Here is a 22,939-nt window from a genome sequence, read left to right on the forward strand (position 1 = left end):
ATGGGCTTTTTATTACAATGGAAATCCCAGATCTTCAAACACTACCATAAGACTCCCATAGAACTTCTCGGCAATCCAGGATATATTGGTGCCTTTTACCAATCTTTCAATTACTTACAAGTTTTCATCTAAGACTAGGCAGGTCTATTTCACTTTCAATTTCATACAGTACTTATTGCTGTAAACATAAATCTCTCAGTGTGTATTAAACCAAGGACAGAGAAAACTTTGGAATGCAATACATGGCCCCCCCCCCTCCCCCGTAGCCCACAGCGCCGAGGGGAAAAATTGCAGGCAGGTCGCGCAGGGATTCACTCAGCCCCTCCCATCTAGTAACACGGAGATAAGAACTTCCACTGCATTCTTCAGCGCTGAAGGGAGAGCAAGAGCCCAACTCTATACCCCCCTTTCTCCAGCACGTAGCGCAGATAAGGAGAAAGAAGAAGTGACAAAGAAATCTCGCAGCTGCTCAGCCCCTCCCCTACAGTACACAGCACTGATACAAAGCTCCGTATCTTCTACAGTCACAAATTACAGCAGTTTTCAGACCTAATTTCTACAAAACTTTCCTATAATCCTCCGTGGTCTGGGCGGAGCCCCAAGGACGGTCCGTACACACACACAAGGCAGGTCTCCACCCAGGTTGGATTCTGCACAACACAAACAGGACACACCTACGCTTCTGGAGATCCCTTTCCGCCGCCATTACAGGGCGGTGGCTGAGACTGCATTTTCATCATCAGTGGCACGGCGGCCATTTTACAATCTGTAAAATCACAGTTCAAAGGCATTTTATAACCAAATACGGGCTCTACATTATCTGATCCTCCCCTCCATCAACCTATTCTCATCCTTTGTTCTTTAAGCCTCGCGCAACTCGCAGATAAGCTTCTTGACTGTCTCTTGCCCTCCCGTGACCATTGTCTTGACTTCCACGGCATCCTCATCTAACTTGTGGGGTACAGACTTCTGCTTTAAGATACGCAGCATGACTCACAGAATACTATGTCCTCCTGCAGTAGGCCATTAGCAGCGATCTTCAACACTGACGTTCTAAAAACACGGAGCCTCTCGCTCAACGTATAAGAAAAAGAGCCTCACGCTCAATATTCTCTGTCCCTAACCTGAACAATCAGTGATTAACAGACTATCCTGCTACGATATTCCAAACCTTTGGGAGGCGGTCTCCTAGTGAGAGCCCTCCACAGAAATACAGGTGGTCCCCCTCTGGGACGTCTTAATTACCTAGTTGGTACAATATCACAGAGGCTGTGTCTCCTATCCCTTCTCTAAGCCGCCCCACAATCTACAACTGGCTCAATTTTTCAGTCCACTTCACTACTGGACAATAGTCACGGGTAGGGTGGTTGAACGGAGTACAATGACCGGTAAAGGAGGTGTGGTGTACAGAGGTCGCACAGGATGCGACGTCTCTCAGTTGCTGGTTCAGAGCGTGGCACAGGATCACGTTTGATCTCACCACTCGATCATTCACCTCCCGGACCCAAGGAGACTACAGACAAACCAATAACGGCTGAGACACTAGCAAGTGTGACATATACAGTGTACATGATCGCCACTTACCGTATCAGGAGGGTGATCAGTCCTCGAGGTCAGCCACTACGGGTATCATCCACAGACATCCAGGCATGGGTCCAGGGGGCCTCGGATCGCTGGCCACGCCCCCCGTTGGTCGCGCCAAAATTGTCGGGGCCGTAAAACGACAATATACCCTTCCTTCACCAGTCATTCCAAATTAATATGTGTGCAGGGCATCTGGTACCGGATAAGAATAAATCAGACAGGTAGCTGGTTCAAACTTAGTTAATGCCCCGTGCATCCACACATGTCTGCAGTGGTCACACCAACTGGCTTTATTCTAAAATACACAATACTATATTGAGTGTTAGGGGAAGGCGTGCATTAGGCGGGGTTTAAGCTAGCATCCAGTCTTTCTGATTTGTTCTGACGTCTTCTGGTGAATCCTCCCTTTCTCCACATTTCTGAGTTTCGATTCTGAAGAAATGAATCATCCCTCCAGACACAAACCAGAAACGAAACTGAACCCTAGCAACCATTTTTTAAATACAATTACATATACATTAGCTAGCAGATAGGAAAAACTTATTGTTTCACAGTATAAAAGTATAGCAGTACAAAGAGAGCATAAAGATTTATATAAAAGTACAAAGGTATATAAGAAAATACATTTTCACCTTGACATTTGGACCTACTAACGGTGTCTGCCTGTAATAATTATAGGGGATAACTCAGGAGACTCTTTGCGTGGAACAAGACAACTACAGGGCACAGTTTTATAAGTGGTAAAGTCTATATTATCACACGGTGATTCAAACAGGTGCAGAGAGAAACTCAAGTCCACAACACTTGGTGCAAATAATAAATGCAGCTTAGCAGTCTATAGGAAACTTCAGAGCAAAATGCAATCAAGCAGAAAGTCTATGAAGCACAGTTATTCTTGAGGATACTTGACACGAATAAATCCTTGTCTTAGTCCAGACATAGATAGATATGCTTATAGGCAGTTCAAATCATATCTTAGCTCAACCAGGGAGGTCTGGTTAATAGTCTCAGGTTAATGCAAAGCAGCAGCAGCTTACATGTCCAGCAAATGCAGGTGGAAGTAAACACGAGCAGCAGATGAAGGAGGATTACTGGAAACTTGTGTATGTAGCAGGAACTCAGAGCAGAGTAGCAGGATCACCACACAGGTTCACAGGAGCAGGTGTATAGCCAGGGAGTAATCAGAGGTCAGGAGCTGTATGCAAGGCAGAATACTCTAGCACAGACTGAAGGCTGGGGTGGAGTTTTATAGCAGGAAGACACAGTGCACATGAGACCAAAGACGCCATCTTGGAAAAGGGCAGTAATGCACAAAAGGTAAAAATGTTCAGAGTCCTGACATTACTCCCTCCTTAGAAGCAGCCTCAGGATGATCCTGGACCTGGTTTCTCAGGAAATCTCTGATGAAAACGAGAAATCTTCTTTTGGGCATTTTTGTTTTCCACAGGTTCCCAAGAGTCTTCCTACCTTCATTGTCCTAGGCAGCTTCAGCCGGCAGGCCACAGAGCTCACAATACCGTTGATCTTGAAAGGGCCAATGAATTTCTGTCCAAGTTTTTGTGAAGGAACAGTTAACTTCATATTCTTAGTTGCTAACCACACGGAATCTCCTACCTTGAACATGGGTGCAGGTTTATGGAATCTATCAGCCGATCTCTTATAACGTTCTTGAGCTGTGGTCAGGGATTCCTTCAGAACCTCCAGATTTTGTCTCATCGCAGTCAGCCTTTCCTCCACTGCCGGAACCGGAGAATTAATTGGAGACCTTGGTAAAATACACGGATGATAACCCAGATTGGCAAAGAAAGGTGTAAATTTAGTGGAGGCGCTCTGAGAATTATTATATGAAAATTCGGCTAACGGCAACAACTCCAACCAATCATCCTGGAGATGGCTGACATAGCATCTTAGATATTGTTCCAGCGTCTGGTTGGTACTCTCAGTCTGACCATTTGTCTGGGGATGGTAAGCAGAAGAGAGACAGACATTAATATTGAGTGCAGAGCAAAACCCCTTCCAGAATCTTGAAGTGAACTGTACTCCATGGTCAGAGATGATCTCATCCGGAACCCCATGCAACCGAAAGACATTCTGTATAACCAAGTTCACTGTATCTTTAGCTGAGGGGAGGCCGGTGCACGGAACAAAATGAGCAGCTTTAGTCAGGCGATCAACTACCACCATGATTGTATTCATGCCCCCCGATGTAGGCCGCTCCACAATAAAGTCCATTGATGTAGACCCCCAAGGGCGGGACGGAACAGGTAATGGTTGTAGAAGACCCATAGGTGCCACATGAGGAGTCTTGTAACGGGCACATACCTCGCAAGAGAGAACATAGTCCTTGGTATCCTTCAGGCAAGTTGGCCACGAGAAGAATTGGCTCATAAACTCTTGTGTCTTCTGTACCCCCCTGTGACCAGCCAACATGGAGTCATGTACCAACTTGAGGATCTGCAGACCGACGACCTCCAGGACGTAGATACGTCGATCTCTGAATCACATGCCACCCTTAAAGACAAGATTAATATCCACAGGTGGGTTGGCCAAAAATACATCACCTTCATAGGCCTCCCTGCACTCCTTCCACAAGTCCTGATCATGGATAACTCCGATGAAATTGGCATCAGATAGAATGGTCTTGGACAGGGCTCCAGGTACGGAATCCGCAGCATGGATTTGGGATAAAGCATCAGCCTTCCCATTACGAGAACCTGGACGGTACAAGATAACAAAGTTAAATTGATTTAAAAATAAGTTCCAACGAGCCTGATGAGGAGAAAGACATCTAGCGGATCTAAGGAACTCTAAATTGTGATGGTCAGTTAGTACTATGATCTGTTGTGCAGCTCCTTGCAGATGATGCCTCCATTCTTTGAAAGCTGCAATAATAGCCAGCAATTCCTTGTCTCCCACGTCGTAATTCTTCTCTGCTGAGGTTAGTCTACGGGAAAAGAAAGCACAAGGATGTAGCAGACCTTTCTCTCCAGTTCTTTGGGAGAGAATAGCCCCCAAAGCATTATCAGAAGCGTCCACCTCCACAATGAAAGGTTGTGTTGGATCTGGGTGTATCAACAGTGGTGCTGATGTGAAACAGATCTTAAGCTGATCAAAAGCTTCTTGAGCCTGTGATGACCACTTAAAGGGCTTTTCCTTCTTTGTCAAGGAAGTAATGGGATGGACAATATCAGAAAAATTTCGAATGAAGCGTCTGTAGAAATTTGCAAAACCAATAAAACGTTGGACCTCCTTAACGTTCTTGGGTACCGGCCAGTCAAGGATAGCCTGAATCTTACCAGATTCCATGTTCAGCCCCTGGGGAGAGATGATATAACCTAAGAACTGTATCTCAGAACGATGGAACTCACGTTTCTCCAGCTTAATATACAGATGGTTCTCTTTCAGACGTCTTAAAACAGTTTTGACATGTTCTTCATGTTCCTGTAGAGAGTCAGAAAAGATTAGTATATCGTCCAAATTGATCACCACAAACTGGTCCAACAAATCTCTGAAAATGTCATTAGCAAGGTGTTGAAATGTTGCAGGGGCGTTACAAAGTCCGAAGGGCATCACAAGAGATTCAAAGTGTCCATACCGGCATCTGAATGCTGTCTTCCACTGATTCCCTGGACGAATACGCACCAAATTATAAGCCCCACGAAGATCCAGTTTAGAGAACACCTTAGCATGGCGGACTCTCTCCAGCAATCCAAGGCAAAGGGTAATGGTTTCGTACGGTTACCTTATTGAGTTCTCGATAGTCAACACAGGGACTCAGGGTCCCATCCTTCTTCTTTACAAAAAAGAAAGGTGCCCCTGCTGGTGAGGAAGAAGGACGTATGAAGCCTTTGGCCAGATTTTCATCAATATACTCTTTTAAGGCTTGAAGCTCAGGTGCCGCCAAAGGGTATATGTTACCAAAAGGAATGGCTGCCCCGGGAAGCAGCTCAATGGGACAGTCATAATGCCTGTGTGGAGGAAGCTGATCAGCATTCTTCTTGTCACAGATGTCAGAGAACTCTTTATAAGCTGGAGGTAAAGAAAATACCTGTACATGTGGTTCCGTAGTTGTGGACTCAGGGACAGCTTCTGTTAACGCTGAGTTGCTCCTTGTTGGGAAGATAATCTCCTTGGCCTCCCAGTTGATAATTGGGTTCTGAGAACGCAACCAAGGAATGCCTAAAATCACAGGAAAATGAGAAGAAATTAGCAAGAAAGAAAGTTGCTCTTGGTGATTAGGCTCCAACAAAATTTCAAGGGGTATGGTCTCCTGATCCACAGGCCCAGAGATTAAAGGTGACCCATCCACTGTTTCTATGGTAATTGGAGAGGCTCTTTGCTGAATTTTAATACCATGTTCCTTGGCAAATGCAATATCCATGAAATTGCCACCTGCACCAGAGTCAATCATAGCTGAACTGGAAATCCACTGTCCTGAACACAGGATCTTAATAGGGAGAGAACAGTGAGAGTTCTTTTCCTTCAGCTCCTTGGGGGGTGAACTCATAGAAAGTGAATGGAATACAGCGTTTAAAGGCAGACTACATTCAGAGATGTCAGATTCATCATCACAGTTGTCATACTCCCCTATTGCTGCTAGCACCTTGTTAGGCCGTCTAGGACACTTAGGACAATTGATCAAGAAGTGGTCAGACTGCCCGCAGTAGAAACATAGACTTTCACAAAGGCGATGCTCCCAACGCTCATTGATCTCGCACCTCTGAACGGAATCAATTTGCATGGGCACCTCTTCCACCTCCCGTGATGTTTTACCTGCAGGCTCTTTGGAAGGAAGGGAAAAGTTAGAAATACGGTTATATGCAGCAAATTTCTCCTGCGTACGCTCAGTAAGTCGAATATCTATGCGCACACAATGCTGTATAAATGTCTCTAGCTCTTGTGGTGACTCAGAGCGGGCTAGTTCATCTTTTACAATACTAGACAGACCCCTTTTAAAAATAGGCAATTGTGCATAACTGTCCCAATTGGTATCTACCGCCAATCTCCTGAATTCAGTGGCATACTCAATAACAGAACGTTTAGCCTGGCGTAAAGACAACAAAGCAGATTCAGCAGTTGCACGGCGATTAGGGTCATCAAACACTAATGCAATAGTGGCCAAGAAATCATCCAAGTCATTTAACCGTGGGTCACGAGACTCAATCATCGGATTCCCCAGGCGAGCGCTCGTGAGGTCAGTAGCATTATTACACACAATACTTTGGATCTATCAGTAGGAAAACAGTCAGCATGCACATCAAAATATAGCATACATTGATTCACAAAGCCACGAAATTTGTCGCGATCACCATTAAATCTGAATGGGGGCAACTTAGGTGGGCTAGCTGGTGGCGGTTGCCCAGAGGGTAAAGTCGCTTGTGCAGCTATGTCCTGAAAAGCCCGTCCATACTGGGACTCTATGCCAGCAAGTTTGTTTTCCTGGGCTGCCATGCAGTTGCTCAAGTCCTGCAAAGTCTGTCCAAACACTTCTTGATTGAGTTCAAAGCTTCCAAACTTCTTTTGCAGACCTTCCACATCTTTCTGCAGTGATCTAATTATGGAAAACACCTGCTCTAATCTGCTTTCTGCAGGCATTGTTCCTGCAGTCTCCTTTTTCTTAGGCTAGAGTATCCTGTAATAATTATAGGGGATAACTCAGGAGACTCTTTGCATGGAACAAGACAACTACAGGACACAGTTTTATAAGTGGTAAAGTCTATATTATCACAAGGTGATTCAAACAGGTGCAGAGAGAAACTCAAGTCCTCAACACTTGGTGCAAATAATAAACGCAGCTTAGCAGTCTATAGGAAACTTCAGAGCAAAATTCAATTAAGCAGAAAGTCTATGAAGCACAGTTATTCTTGAGGATACTTGACATGAATAAATCCTTGTCTTAGTCCAGACACAGATAGATATGCTTATAGGCAGTTAAAATCATATCTTAGTTCAACCAGGGATGCCTGGTTAATAGTCTCAGGTTAAAGCAAAGCAGCAGCAGCTTACATGTCCAGCAAATGCAGGTGGAAGTAAACACGAGCAGCAGATGAAGGAGGATTACTGGAAACTTGTGTATGTAGCAGGAACTCAGAGCAGAGTAGCAGGATCACCACACAGGTTCACAGGAGCAGGTGTATAGCCAGGGAGTAATCAGAGGTTAGGAGCTGGATGCAAGGCAGAGTACTCTAGCACAGACTGAAGGCTGGGGTAGAGTTTTATAGCAGGAAGACACAGTGCACATGAGACCAAAGACGCCATCTTGGAAAAGGGCAGTAATGCACAAAAGGTAAAAAATGTTCAGAGTCCTGACACTACCGCTCCTTGCTTTTCTCCTCCACTGAACAAAGCTGAGCTTCAATTTTCAGCCTATATCACATATTAAACTGCATTTGGCCTACTTGTTTGGTTGGGCCTACTAACGTTGTCTGCCGCTGCTTGTTGTTCTCCTCCACTGAACAAAGCTGAGCTTCAATTTTCAGCCTCTAACACATATTAAACGGCATTTGGCCTACTTGTTTGGTTGGGCCTACTAACGGTGTCTGCTGCTCCTTGCTTTTCTCCTCCACTGAACAAAGCTGAGCTTCAATTTTCAGCCTATATCAAATATTAAACTGCATTTGGCCCACTTTATTACTTGGCCCTACTAACTGTGTCTGCCACTCCTTACAGTTGTCCTCCGCTGAACAAAGCTATGCCGCCAGTTTACTCCTTTTACCAATTTTGAACTGCATTTAGCCTACTTACTTTTTTGGGCCTACTAACTATGTCTTCCACTCCTTACAATTGTCCTCTGCTGAACAAAGCTATGCCGCCAGTGTACTCCTGTTACCAATTTGGAACTGCATTTAGCCTACGTACTTTTTTGGCCTACTAACTGTGTCTGCCACTCCTTACAATTGTCCTCCGCTGAACAAAGCTATGCCGCCAGTTTACTTCTGTTACCAATTTTGAACTGCATTTAGCCCAATTTATTATTTGGGCCTATATCTGTGTTTCCTCCTCATCCTGCCCATTGCCCAGCCACTGCTAGATGAGTCTGCTGGTACATTGACCCAGACCACTACATTCCCCTTGCACTCTACACAGCCAGAATCTGACCCTGCTGAGAGTCAGGTTCCCCTTCCCGCATACTATACAACTTTACACGGGGACAAACAGGAAGGTGCAGATGAAAGTACAGGTTCCTTCATCAGGTGGGGGGCATCCTCATTGGCAACGTCACTGGCACAGTGCCCCTCATAATAAGCAAAAGTGTCTCCGCCGGTGGGAGGCGCCCCCTCCATCAAAGACAATGCTGTACTTTGGGGGGCCCTGTGCCAGTGCCAATGCGAACGAGTGGGCCCCCCCTGCTTGCTCAGGATCACAGCACTTGCAAAGTTGAATTACTTACCTCTCCCTGCTCCACCGCCGTGACGTAGTCCGCGTTTCCTGGGCCCATGAAAAACTTGAGCCAGCCCTACCCCCCCACAACTTTAGCCAAATGACCCCCAATTTTCAATGCCTAACTATTATTATAAAGTAAATTCAGATTGACAAGCTTCAGTAATAAGAATTGATGTTTTTGGCATTAAAATAGGCACTGTAGTTGTTTTCTTGTCCTCCACTCACTGCCGACTTTGATTCCCCATTGACTTGCATTGGGTTTCATGTTTCAGTCAGCCCCCGACTTTTCGCAATAATCGGCCGATTTCACCCGACCCGACTTTTGACAAAGTCGGGTTTCGAGAAACCCGACTTGATCCTTAAAAAGTAAAAGTCGCTCAACTCTACTACTTAGACATGCTTGCAATATTACATCTGGACTGAGCATACACAGCACAATAAAAAATTAACCACATGTCTAACTAGTTACACGATGAGGTAATGTTTGGGAAGGTTGCGGGGATTCTATCAGAAAGTCTTCACTGTAAGCATACATAATATAAATTAAAATGTTGTATTTTGTCACCAGCAGTTAGAGCACATTGGTTTTAATATTGGTATAAAATGTGCTGTACTGGGGACCTGGATATGCTTTCCAGCAGGTGAATGTGAAATGGGGCCAAGCTAAAAGAATATTTTGCATGCATGAGCGTTCCTCTACAGCTCTGACAGAATCAGTAAGCTCCTTGTGACTGCTATAAGAACACATCGCAAATATGAAAAATAAAATATATAGTCTGGTGATTTTAGATAGCAACAAATTTAGGTCAAGCCAAGCACAAGTTGAGATGTGGCGTGGGTAAGACCAACCCCCTCCAGCTCTCAGCAGGCATGTGGAAAGCGCACATGCATGGAAATTAAGATGAACAAAACCAAGAAGAAGTACAGCAGCAATTCCTATAAACCCATATTGATTTCTGTCTTGCTGTTCACTCACATCAAGGTGAAAGAGGCTTCAAAGCAACAGACTGGAGTTCCCATGATCTCTTAGCAGTTATTGCTACAGGCAGAGGTACAACGTGATGTTTGATTCTGCTTTAACTAAATTAAAAGATCTTCCAAGTGCAACATGATTGCTGATTGATGTCTAATGGTTCTTACTGGTACCAAGTTCCCCTCCATTTCCTTCACTACAGCCCTTAAAATAACAAAAAAGGTATTACTCACATGACTGAAGTTACATTGTACTAGCTAGCATAATGTCCTTAAATATAAAGACGGATTTTAAAAAAAAATGCTTACTTAGAAGTTTATCCTCCATCTTTACGGATGAGACACATCTTGGTGTTATCAAAGTTCGAGGGCATGACGGTGTCCGGTCTCTTGGCACTTTCCTCTGGGGTGAGCCCACTCACAGTTCCAGACCCCAGGCTCCTCTCCTTTGCCTCCACTCCTCTCACTGTCCCTAACAGACTCTCACTAACAGACTGTCTAACCCCTCCCCAGGCCAGAATTTATAGGGAAGTTCCCCTGAAACTGGGTTTAGAGCTCCCCCTTCTGATCCGGAGTTGGACAATGTTGCATGTCAGTGTTACCTGATTATGGGATCCCTCCTTGTTTTCAGGCATGACATCACCTCCCCCATGAGGAAGACAATAGCATTGTGGCATCCGGACTCTTGGGGTGCCACAGATACACAGACCATAGGCTGTTTTTTTTCAGGTTTAAATCTGGTATAAAACACTTTGATAAGCCAGTCTTTCATTCCTCAACTATAGGTTGTGTATATAGTTGCAACATACTAGATTTTCACACTACTTTGGCAGAGCTGAAGTGGCTGGGGTTGAACAGGCTGTAACACCACAACCCATTTAATTCACGATAAGATAACTTGTGACATACTTTACACTGGAAAACTTATTCCAGTCAAAGAATGGAGTAAGATTTGTGGTGAGGTGCAAGAGACACACACCACTTTGCAGATGAGCCAGATTCTTTAATAGGCATGCACCTCTTAATAGATCAAGATTCTGTGACTCTAAAATGTCCCTACATTAAGACTGGCATTGTTCAAGCCAGTCTTATTGAATTGGGGCCTAAGTGTTTTGGTGGCAGAGGAGGATGAATGTACAATGACACTGACTATTTCACTGTCAGAGGTAACATTATCTTGCTTTGACCAAGACAAGTGATGTTCTATATTCGCTATTCACTTCTCTACTCATACTATTTCTTGAGGCAAAGGAGACCAATTGTAACCCTTGTTTGATACTACTTTTGGCTAGATGCTTGATGCCAGCAGCGGTGGGGGTGGTGCTGCTCCTATCGACACATTGCATAGGGGTCCCTAGGTGTGTGCATGAGGTGGCAACACTGTTACACCTTGAAGATATGTTCTAGTATGATTTGTGTGACACAGGGACTCTTTAGCGCTACAATATTGAAAACAGGTTTGAGAAAATAAAGTCTGGTTTACTGGATCTAGAACATACAGTATGTGCAGAGGGAAGCAGTAACGATGCTTAACTTTCTCTTTTGCACAATATGACAGAGGTTCAAACTTGACGTTGCGTACAGCAGCACATTACTTGTGTTGAATGTTGCATAAGAATAACAGGCTATACTAAGGGCCTCCATCTTACTACTACAGGGCCACACAATGTGTTGCACTGTGACACTACACTCAAAATGCATTCTATGAACCACGTAAAGGAGTTCTCTCAGGTACCATCTTACGTGCTCCAGCTTGGTTGATCCAGTATTTATTCACAAAGACCTCCAGGTCTAGCTAACACTGAGACTTACTTAAATATTCACTTCCAGTAGGTGCTTCAACTTGCCTGCTATGTGGAAAGACTGGTGCCACTGATACTTGCTTGATTAACCTGCTACCCTGCAGGTCTTCTCCTCCACGCCCACTCGATAATGAATGAAACTCACTGAAGGTGCCCTTTCTTCTCCATGTATCTCCAGAATAACTATCTAGAAACAGAACTAACCACTAGTGCCCATTACTTCTCCCCAACTATGGGCTGAACCTACAGTTAACCCTGTTGGCCCTGATTAAAAGTAAACTACAGCCTACATTAGGAGAAAAACCATAAAACACAGGTCACATTAGATATAATAAAACAGGTCTCCAGGGATAGTGTTAACCCATCTTCTACACCTTTACACGATGGTATGAATTTTTTTCTCTAATAATACCACATCTGTTTTTGCTTCATTCACTACAGCAATGCCTTCAACTGTGTTGATCACCAGAAACTCTGGAATACCACAAAGGATATGGGTGTGCAGAACCATCTGATCAGTCTCATTAGGAACCTTTACATTGACGAAGAAGCAACATACCGAATGGAACACAGCAACACAGCATGGTTCAAAGCAAGGCGTCAGACAAGGCTGCATCCTGTCATCATTTCTCTTCAATTTCTATGCACAAGCTATTTTAAGAAGGAATCATAATTGCTGGATGAATGATCAACAATCTTAAATACACAGACTATTGTCATTGATAGCAACAAGTGTAGATGAAATTAAGGAATTATTATGGAGTATCAAGTTGGAAAGCTAGAGTATGGGACTCCTACTCAATACATGGAAGACAAAGATACTGACTATTGCCAGGTACGACCGGGACACATTTGAGATGGACGACGATAAACTGGAAGTTGTAAAGGACTTCAACCTACTCGTGATCATTGATGCAGCAACGACACCGGACCTAAATAGGAAAATAGCTATGGACAAATCAACAATTAAGTCACTGGGTAAGATCTTCAAATCAAAGAACATTTCAGTGGCGATGAAGACACAGCTTGTACATAGTCTGGTTTACACTGTAGTAACATATAGATGCAAAATCTGGATGAAAAAGAAACAAGACAGAAGAAGAATCAATGCCTTCAAAATGTGGTGCTGGAGAAGGATGCAATCAATATCATGGCTGTCAAGAAAAACAAACACATTTTGGAACAAATCAAGCCAGACATATCACTCGAAGCAATAATCATCAAGCTACAACTTGCCTACTTTAGACACATCATACGGAGAGAGCAATCACTGGAGAAGGACATCATGATCGGAAGAATAGAAGGAACAAGATGAAGCGGAAGACCAGCAACTGGATGGCTTGATACAATGAAGATAACGTTGGAAAAGACCCTGGTGGACCTATCTAGGCTTACACAAGACCAATCTTCCTGTAGAGCATTAACCCCTTAATGACCGCCAATACGTCTTTTAACTGACCTGAGATATAAGAGAATAGCATCCCCATACAGGTGACAATCCTGCAGCTGTCAGTTGTGCACTATAGCTGACAACTTGCTGTATTGGCCACGATCAGTATTTGCACCTTCCAAATCTGTTTAACCCCTTAGATGCTGCTGTCAATAGTGACTACATCATTATAAATGGTTAACAGAGTGTGGGGGCTTCCTCTTTATCCAAACTGGTGCCCTCAGATCATGATTTTGTGGTCCTGATGTTTGCCATGGCACTTCACTACCAAATAGTGGCCTTAGAGCCTGACGGCTCTAGTATTCTGTTCAGAAGTTAGAGGCATTTAGGTGGTAAAAATGCAGATTTTCATTTCTGTCATACCACTTTGCATTAATTCCTGTAAAGCACCTGAAGGGTTAATAAACTACCTGACAGCAGTTTTCAATATGTCTAGAGGTGCTGTTTTTAAAATGGTATCACATTTGGGGGTTTCCCAATATATGGGACCCCTAAAGTCACTTCAAACATGGATAAGTCCCTAAAAAAATAAATTTTGTAAATTTCCTTGAAAAAAATGAAAAATTGCTGCTACATTTTTAAACCTCCTAAAATGCTAACAAAATAAAATAACATTTTACAAATGGTGCTGATGTAAAGCAGACATGTGGGAAATGTTATTTATTAATGGTTTGCTGTGATATGACTATCTGGATTAAAGGTATAATCATTCAAATTTAGAAAATTGCTAATTTTTTTACATTTTTCTAAAATTTTTGATATTTTTTATAAATAAACACAAAACATATTGACCTAAATTTACCATTATCATAAAGTATAATGTGTCACGAAAAAAACCATCTCAAAATCACTGGGATTTGTTGAAGCGTTCCAGAGTTATTACCACATAAAGTGACACTGGTCAGATTTCAAAAATTTGGCTCTGTCACTAAGGGGACAAGTCACCATGGTTCAAGTTTGAGCTGAAGGTTGTTAATAATAATATTATTAATAGTAGTAATAATACTACTACATTCATTGGACACAAGTATAACATTTATAAAAAAGATTAACAACACTTATGAAACCTGAGTATAAAATGCAGAAGATGTGTCAAACCTACAAAAAATCTCAATTTTATTTAAATACAAAAAGACACAATGTGGAACAAGCAACATGATAATGAATTAAGATCAGATACATGAAAGAAGGAGGTGATACAATGACACATTTGCCCAAAGATAAAAAAATGTTGGCTGGTAAGCACAAAAACTGGTATCAATGGGGGTAATGAATATAAAAAAGATCCAACCAAATAACTGCCTCTACATTAAAAGGTCTTTTGTTTCAATCAAAAACGTGTTAATATATTTGTTATTAAGAGCAGATAGCGGGTTTAATTAGCCTTGCAACAATGCTAGTACAGAGAAAAAAAAACTGATTAATATCAGCTGACCACTACTGTGGGTTGTAACCGTGCTGCGAAGACCTTGCCTCCATCGCTCAAAAGTTTGGCCACCAAGGTATACGTAAAGCAGAAGGGAGTATGTAAAACACTGGGTGGTTAAGAGAGAAGTTTGATGCAGATTGCAATGAAAAAAATAACCCAAATGGTTAATGGACCATAGAAACAAAGAGTTACATACCCATGATCATTGATGTAGTGGTGCACCGGCCAGCAGACCCTGAGGTACGTTTCACAAGCAGGCTTCTTCCTCAGTGTCCCCTGTACATCGGGGTCAGGTGGTTGAGGGCAGGTATATTTAGGCTGGGAAGGAAGGGCCCAATAATCATGTCCCTTCCCAGCCTGAAAATACCAGCTTTCAGCTGTCGGCTTTCCCTTTATGGTCTCACGTAATTTTTTTTCATTTAATCATTTATTTATTGCTTTAAAAGCTGTACAATAAGCTAAACATGCAAGGCACAAATTATATACCTGGCAGATATATATCTGTCTGTCTATCTATCTATCTATCTATCTATCTATCTATCTATCTATCTATCTATTGTCTTTGCATATATTTAACACAAAAAAATCAGTAATTTCTTGAATTAATTTAATTCCAGTATGTGTCACAAGAGATACATATTTATATGGACCCATTTACTTGAATAAGCCCTTGTTATCCATACGGCCGGGAAAAAAAGGTTTCCATGTCGTTCACATTGCATATAGTCCATGTGAAAACACAGACATGTGAAGATCACCATAGGTTTTCATAGAATGATAGAGTTGGAAGAGACTTCAAGGGTCATTGTGTATAACCCCCTGCTTAATGCAGGATTCATTAAACCATCTCAGACAGATGTCTGTCTTGCTTCTGCTTGAAGACTTCCATTGAAGGAGAACTCACCACCTATCATGGCAACCTGTTCTTACTCATGGATCACCCTCACTATCAAAAAGATGTTTTGTAATATCTGATCTGTAACTTCTCCCTTTCAGTTTAATTCCATTTAGTGATAAGCGAGTACCGTAATATTCATAATCGCTATACTCATAACAACTACTTTGTAAAAATCGTGTATTTGTTCCGAATAGCGAATACAATGCAAGTCAATGGGAAATGCGAGTAATTTTCTGCTGGACCCTACAAAGGAGTGTGGGGGCCTGAGGAAAATGCTGAAATGGATGGGAAAGTGATGAAACAGAATGGGAATAGCCTGGAGAATATGTCGGCATGAATTTCTGACTCACGTATAGTTTCTGGGAATAAGTTTGCCGCAGAATTACGCCACTTTTACAGATACACAAGAACAACTACCAAACCTAACCTAAATTGCATTTAACACACCAAAAAGGTTAAGAAACAGTTTTACTTGTATAATCACTTGTATATAAGGCTAAATAAACCAGAGAAACAAAAAATATCCCTTTTAGCGTTTATTCACATGTACTGTTGTGGTTTTATTTTTTCGCTTTTTACAATTGAGAGGGCCCTGATTTTAGTTAGCTATTTCCCAGCACTTTACAAGGCCAGCTACAACGTACCAGCAGGTATGTTGATCTTTGACCTGAGAGGCCTCAGGTGGCCCTGTAACATGCATTTTGGAGGGACTGCTGTTACTTATACATTTGGGCGGTCCCTCCCTCATTGACACTCAGATAGTGGAATACATATTCCATAGCAGTTTACAATGTGCCCATTGTAGCGTTGGGCTTCACCCTCCTCCTTCCACCTTCCTCCACCTTCAGATGATTCTGTTGCCCTTAATTAAAATGATCGGAGGGCCTGCAGTAGGCAGGAAAATTGAGTTTAGTGAGAGCCCTCATATGACCCTGTAACATATGTTTGGAAGTGCCCTCCTCTAGAAATTTTGGAGGGCTTGTGTACATTTGAGAATGCCCTCACTTATTCATATTGTATGTCCTACACTCTATTATTTAACTCATTTAAGGGCAGAGGCTACATGGAAAAAGGGAAAGAGACATGGAGTATAAGAAGGTAGCACTGAGTGTGGTCTGCGACCCTCAGGTTTGGGTGAACTCTGTGAACCGGAAAAATAAATCTGCACTAGTCAACTGGATGACGAGCTCAATTATATCTCTTGGGCAAGTCAATGGACAAAGGATATATGGTGCCCCTTCCCCTCCAGGATGGGTTGGAGTATTGACAATAGTCCACAGATTATATTGGAAGAGAAGACTTCTTGATACTAAACTACTTGGTCGAGTGCAGAATGTGCTGAATAGGCAAAAGAAGAAAGCATTACTGCATACGTACGCACACCACCAGTTAGTAATAACCAATATAGATAAAATGACAAAGACTGATTTTATTGACAGATCAAAGAAAACACCACAAGCAATAAAAACACAATTAAAAACATACAAACATCATCAAAGTCACACAGATAAGATAAAGACCCTAATTCAATGTAATACTATGACCCAGAGGGAACCTACTGGCTCATGGGGTATTGCGCAATGATATTAGGACAGTGCCATGAAAGTCCATAAGAACATGTGAACAATACAGAGCACAAAAAGGCTAATAGGCACAAATGATTGTCCAAAAGATATTATAAATGCAACAACAGCAGGCTCACAGATAATCACTATGCCATAATAACACTGGGTCTAAAGTATAAACGGGAGAGAATCTCCCATAAAAGTACAACCTGGTGAGACGATGTCCCACACGTATCGCCCGGCGAACCAGGCTTCGTCAGGGAAGGTGAACAAAGAGCTGTCTTACAGCCTTAAATACCAAGCAAATAATAATTAACGAAGTACCAGTGAAAGCAGCCAGCAGCAAACCGGAAGGTAATGAAGGGAGAATGCGCATGGGTAATGAGTTCATGACGCCACGGCTGTGCAGCGCGTACATGTGCAGAGAAGTGACAAATGACAGCGGCGCTTGGCGCACGCGCTGATGTGGTAATGAATTCCAGGCACCACGACCGTGCAGCGCATAAATGCGCAGAGAAGAAGCAGATGACAGCAGCGCTTAGCGCATGCGCCGATGAGATGCCAATAGAGGACGTGCATATGCGCACAGCCCGGCATAGAGGCTAACCAATTGATATAATGCCATATAATGCGCCGAAAACAAGCCAATGGAGGACGTGTGCAAACGCAGAGCCCAGCATGAAGATTGTCTCAATGGATGTGATGTATGTAAATAAACCACTAAACATGAGAGCCCAATTCAGAGAGCCGGGACAAGGGGTGCAAATATACTTCAAGTTCAGCAACCCTAAATAAGATACATATGGTAATAATACACAAATGTGTGCACCATATAAAGTGGGGATGGTATTGGTGCCACTAGAAAAATACCCCTAAAGAGAATGTAGAAGTAGAAAACATATAATCACTAGATAACATGACAATAGGATCAGACAAACATGGAAAACACAAAATACAGAATGAAATAATACCACGTATTAAAACGATAACAACATGTAAGGGAAGGCCGGATGAGCCTAAAAATGGTGAAACTGGAAATCCACACAAATCTGCTCAATCCATTCAACACCAAACAACCCCCGGGGGCACTTATACGCACAGTTCAGACAGGCCCATATATATCCAGAAAGAGGGTGGGGAGGGGGCGCAATGGGAATACACAGAATATGAACGAAAAGATGAAATATTGTCCACGATATTGCACACATCACTTTATTAGAGTATAAAAATATGTATAAATATGCATAATAGCCATAAAACATAGTACAAAAATGTTCCATAGTTAGTATAATCCCAAACAAGCCAAAGAGCATAGCAACCAATAATTTGTGCTGTGCTGACTAGCAGCACCCCCCATGAGCCAAAAATTGTATTTTATGCATTATTGTCACATCCCTCCAGGATGGGTTGGAGTATTGACAATAGTCCCCAGATTATATTGGAAGAGAAGACTTCTTGATACTAAACTGCTTGGTCGAGTGCAGAATGTGCATCGTCTTTCAAAAACTTACTCTCTTGGGACACCACCTGGGATACCATGAAAAGGGCCTCCCTTGACAAACATTATCTACACTGGACTACTGTAGCAGTTATGGGCCACAATTCAAGTTTTCAGAGGGACATCACTTGGTCATCAACAGTCAGTGTACATTTCTATTGAATTTGTATCCCCTATCTCAGTTACAATGTTGCACAACCCAGCAATGTTTTTTTGTCAGATAGGGTGACTGACTTTAGATTTCTATTGAATATGTATCCCCTATCTTAGTCACAATGTGGAACAACCTGTCACAAGGGCCTCCAATGACAAATATTAGTTTGGTAGGACCATTCTACATTAAAGCTTTGTCCACTGCACAATGTGCATAGAGTTTGTAAAAATTAGCTCTGTGGGCTGAGTCGTGGTTGACGCAGGAAGCCACCATCCCAAGGGCCTCCAATCACAAATAGTAATGTCTCCCTCCTGCCCCATGATCCAGCACCATGTGTCTCCCTCTTGCCCCATGATCTTGCACCATCTGTCTCCATTCTGCTTCATCTGTCTCCATACTGCCTCATGATCCTGCACCATGTGTCTTCATCCTGCCCCATGATCCTGCACCATGGGTCTCCATCCTGCCCCATGATCCTGCACCATCTGTCTCCATCCAGCCCTGTGGGTGCGTGGCTGGGTATTTATACTTTCTTTCCAAGTTCTCAGGCATGGACAATTGGACAAGGAAGTGGATGTGGTTTATGTTTTGTGTGTGAGCAACCGAAGCTTGTGGGCAGAAGGTATGAGTGCCTTCTTCCTGAACAGGACTTTCTGAAGGACATAGCCAAGGTGACATGGCAGTGGTTTGACTCGCAGACACAGATTTGGTACCCTGGTGTTCCGCCCACCTACTGGGGGTGCTCAGGTTGCCTTTGACCTAGCCTCTGCTCAACTTGGTATGGCAAATGCTACAGACTACAATGTTTTTCTCTGAAGGACTTTCAGAAAAAAATTCCACACGGTGGCTGAATGCCCCCTTGCCCTGACTTGGCGCACAGCAGGGGTGCTCTTGGGAATAGTTGACACAGTTCTCACTCTGGGCAAACCATGACCCCTTGGTGCCTGTGTTGGTGCTACATATCCATCTTCCTGTGTGTTGCTGTGATGGCTATGGGTGCCAGGTCAGATCAGTGGACTCATCATCGACCACTTCTTCTTCCATCTCATCCTCCTTCCCAGTTGACATTGTAGGCTGACCTGATGACAACAGTGTCTCATCATCATCAGCCTCCACCTCTGTAGACAGTAAATGACATTCCTCCAAGTGGCTTTATTCTGGCCATAGGTCGTCAAATACTTGAGCACCTTGAGCATCAACGCGCGCCACCTCCTCATGTCCCTCTTCAATGCTGCATGGTGATAGGCCAGAGCCAACCAAAGGATATGTAGCAAACAGATCCTCAGAGTGGCCAAGCTTGGGGTCATATGTCTTCCGTGACTGATAATGGTGTGAGGAAGGAGAAGCAGCTTCAGGATTGGATGGGCCAGCCTTCTGTGTATCGACAGTAGACTATGTGGTTGTGAAAGATTTGTTGCTGCTTGAAAAATGCGTAGAGGCCTTGTCTGCTATCCAAGACAGAATCTGCTCTTGCTCTTCTGGCTTCCACACATGTTTATGTTCCAGAATGGGAAATTTTTTCCTAAACATAGTGAATGCATTAAGCTTTTTCTGACCTGACACAGACGCAGCGCCTTCTGGTGCACCACTGACAACACCACGTCCACGTCCATGTCATATAACAACAGGCTTTTTTTGTCATTTTGGGTTTTGCTCAAAGATTTTAAGATGTTGAAGGCACAAGCCACGCTAGCTCTTCACAGCCAAAATAGTGGAGAAAATGACCTGGTGCGTGATTGGTAGCAGGCAGTAGGAAATGTTTGGGCTACTGCTTTGCATAGGGCACTAACTGCTTTTTTAAGTGGACTAATGTGCACAGCAGCAGCCAGGCTGTGACCACAAAAACAGGGAGGAAAATGGCTTGGTGCGAGCTTGGTAGCAGGCAGTAGGAAATTCTTGGACAACTGCTTTGCGTAGGGTACTAACTGCCTTTTTAAGTGGACTAATGTGGACAGCAGAAGCCAGGCTGTGCTCACAAAAACAGCGGGGAAAATGGCCTGGTGCATGTTTGGCAGCAGGCAGTAGGGAATGTTTGGACTACTGCTTTGCATGGGGCACTAACCGCGTTTTTAATTGTACAAATGTGGACAGCGGAAGACAGGCTGTGACCACAAAAAAGAGGGGAAAAATGGCCAGGTGAATGCTTGGTAAAAGGTGGTAGGAAATGTTTGGACTAGGGGGCGTGGCTTGAGCTCTGCCAATGTAGGAGGCAAGAGTTCGGAGCTCCTGAATAAGCGACTCCTAAATATACAAGAGGATGATATTTTATTAATAACCAGTGTTTTGACCCACTCCTGAATACAGCTGGTCATATTGGACATAAGTATAAGACTTTAATTCAAGAAATTTTATTCATTTGCCTCAGCTGAGGTAAACCATGGCTTTACAAAGGCTGGCGACAGGATATTTACCGCTTATTTATCTGAACAAAAACGTACATACTGGACCCTCAGTCATTTTCTCTACTATTATCTAGCATTTACAATGGGTCACAAAGAATATTTAAGCTCTAAAACCTGGCTATTAACAGGACCACAAGAGCGGGGTTACAGCATTTGAGGAAAAATAGTCCTGATTTTTGTGTCTCTCTATCTACACATTGACATAACAATTTGGAGGCAAGTGCAGGTTTTTTCATTTGCGGAGGTCACAGGCTTGGCTCAATGCATTTTGCATTATAATTAGTGTTGAGCGATACCTTCCGATATCGGAAAGTATCGGTATCGGAAAGTATCGGCGGATACCGTCAAAGTAAGATACCCGATACCAATGCAAGTCAATGGGACGAAAATATCGGAATTAAAATAAACCCTTTCTTTCCTTCATCATCATCAGCATCTTTGACATCAAGTTTTTCTTCACCTTATTCATCTTCTTCTTCATCTTCTACCTATAATTTTTTTTGTTACATTGTTCATATTCTTTTTATTTAACTCTTATTCTTCTTCATATTCAAGTTCTTCATCATATTCTTATTTGTGACAGGCATTCCCGTAGTTGTTATCTATAAAAGTTTGAAGATTACACCTTCCGTTCTGCCTGTCACAAAAGAGTTACATTTGTCCGCGTTCAGTTTGGCCTGCAGCATCAGGCTTTATCCAGGGGCACCACGAGGAGGAACGCACTCACCCCCATACACTGCTTAGTCTTCTTCTGCTTATAATTTAGATAATATCTTTTGCTCTGATATTTTGTGTTATGCTTAATGTTCTTCTGCTCTTTGTTCTGCAGCCTCTTGTTCTTCTGCTTCTCGGTCTCCCATGTCGTCGTCGTCTCCAGGGTCGTCATCTCCGGGGTCGTCATCATCGGGGTGGTCTTCAGGGTCATCGTCTCCAGGGTCGTCGTCATCTCAGTGGTTGTCGTCTCTGGTGTCGTCGTCATCTTAGGGGTGGTCTTCCAGGTCATCGTCTTTAGGGTCTTGAACTTGGAAATGTAGCAGAAGGTACAAGAAGGCTGAGAAAATGCCGAGAACCAGCTGACGGTACTGGAACCCGGATGGGTAGCCGAAGGTCCAAGAGCCAATGGAACTACCGAGGACCAGCTGACGTTACTGGAACCCGGTTACTAAGCAGGAGGTACCCGTGCCTGAAAGCACTACCAAGGACCACCTGACGTTGGTGGAACTCGGATACCCAGAGGGAGGCACCTAAGCCAAAGGCTCTGCCAGGAACCAGCTGACGGTACTGGAACCAGGATGGGGACCTATTCAAGCTTGTCTTCTTACAGCCCCAACTAGTGGGTTTGGAGCAAAGGGTCAGCAGGGGGAGCAGAGTGTAGGCCGAAACCTGCACTGGAGGCATTTGGAGGTCTGTTGTGTCTGCGTGGCATTTGCAGGACACGTTGACAGCTACACAGCAGGGGAACAGCTGGCGGTGCTGAACCCCACTGACAGAGTGTTTTTACATTGTTAAAACACTGCGGGGCTGGGATTCATGGCCTTGCGCAGTACATATGTTTGCCTCTCACTCGGGTCCTTACACCTGCTTCAGACTGTGCGGTGTCAGCTGATCCCTTATTGCATGCCACAGCCATGAAGCCGCACAGTCTGAAGAAGGCGGAAGGAGATGAGTGACAGGCGAACATATGCACTGCTCATGCCCGTCAATCACACCCTCGCAGTCAAAATAAATAAGACACCGAGGGGCGTTGTGTCGGGCAGGGCGGCCGCAGAGGCGCAGCCAGCCAAACAATGATGTGAGAAGAC

This window comes from Ranitomeya variabilis, chromosome 7 (genome assembly GCF_051348905.1).
Source record: "Ranitomeya variabilis isolate aRanVar5 chromosome 7, aRanVar5.hap1, whole genome shotgun sequence".
Taxonomy (NCBI): domain Eukaryota; kingdom Metazoa; phylum Chordata; class Amphibia; order Anura; family Dendrobatidae; genus Ranitomeya; species Ranitomeya variabilis.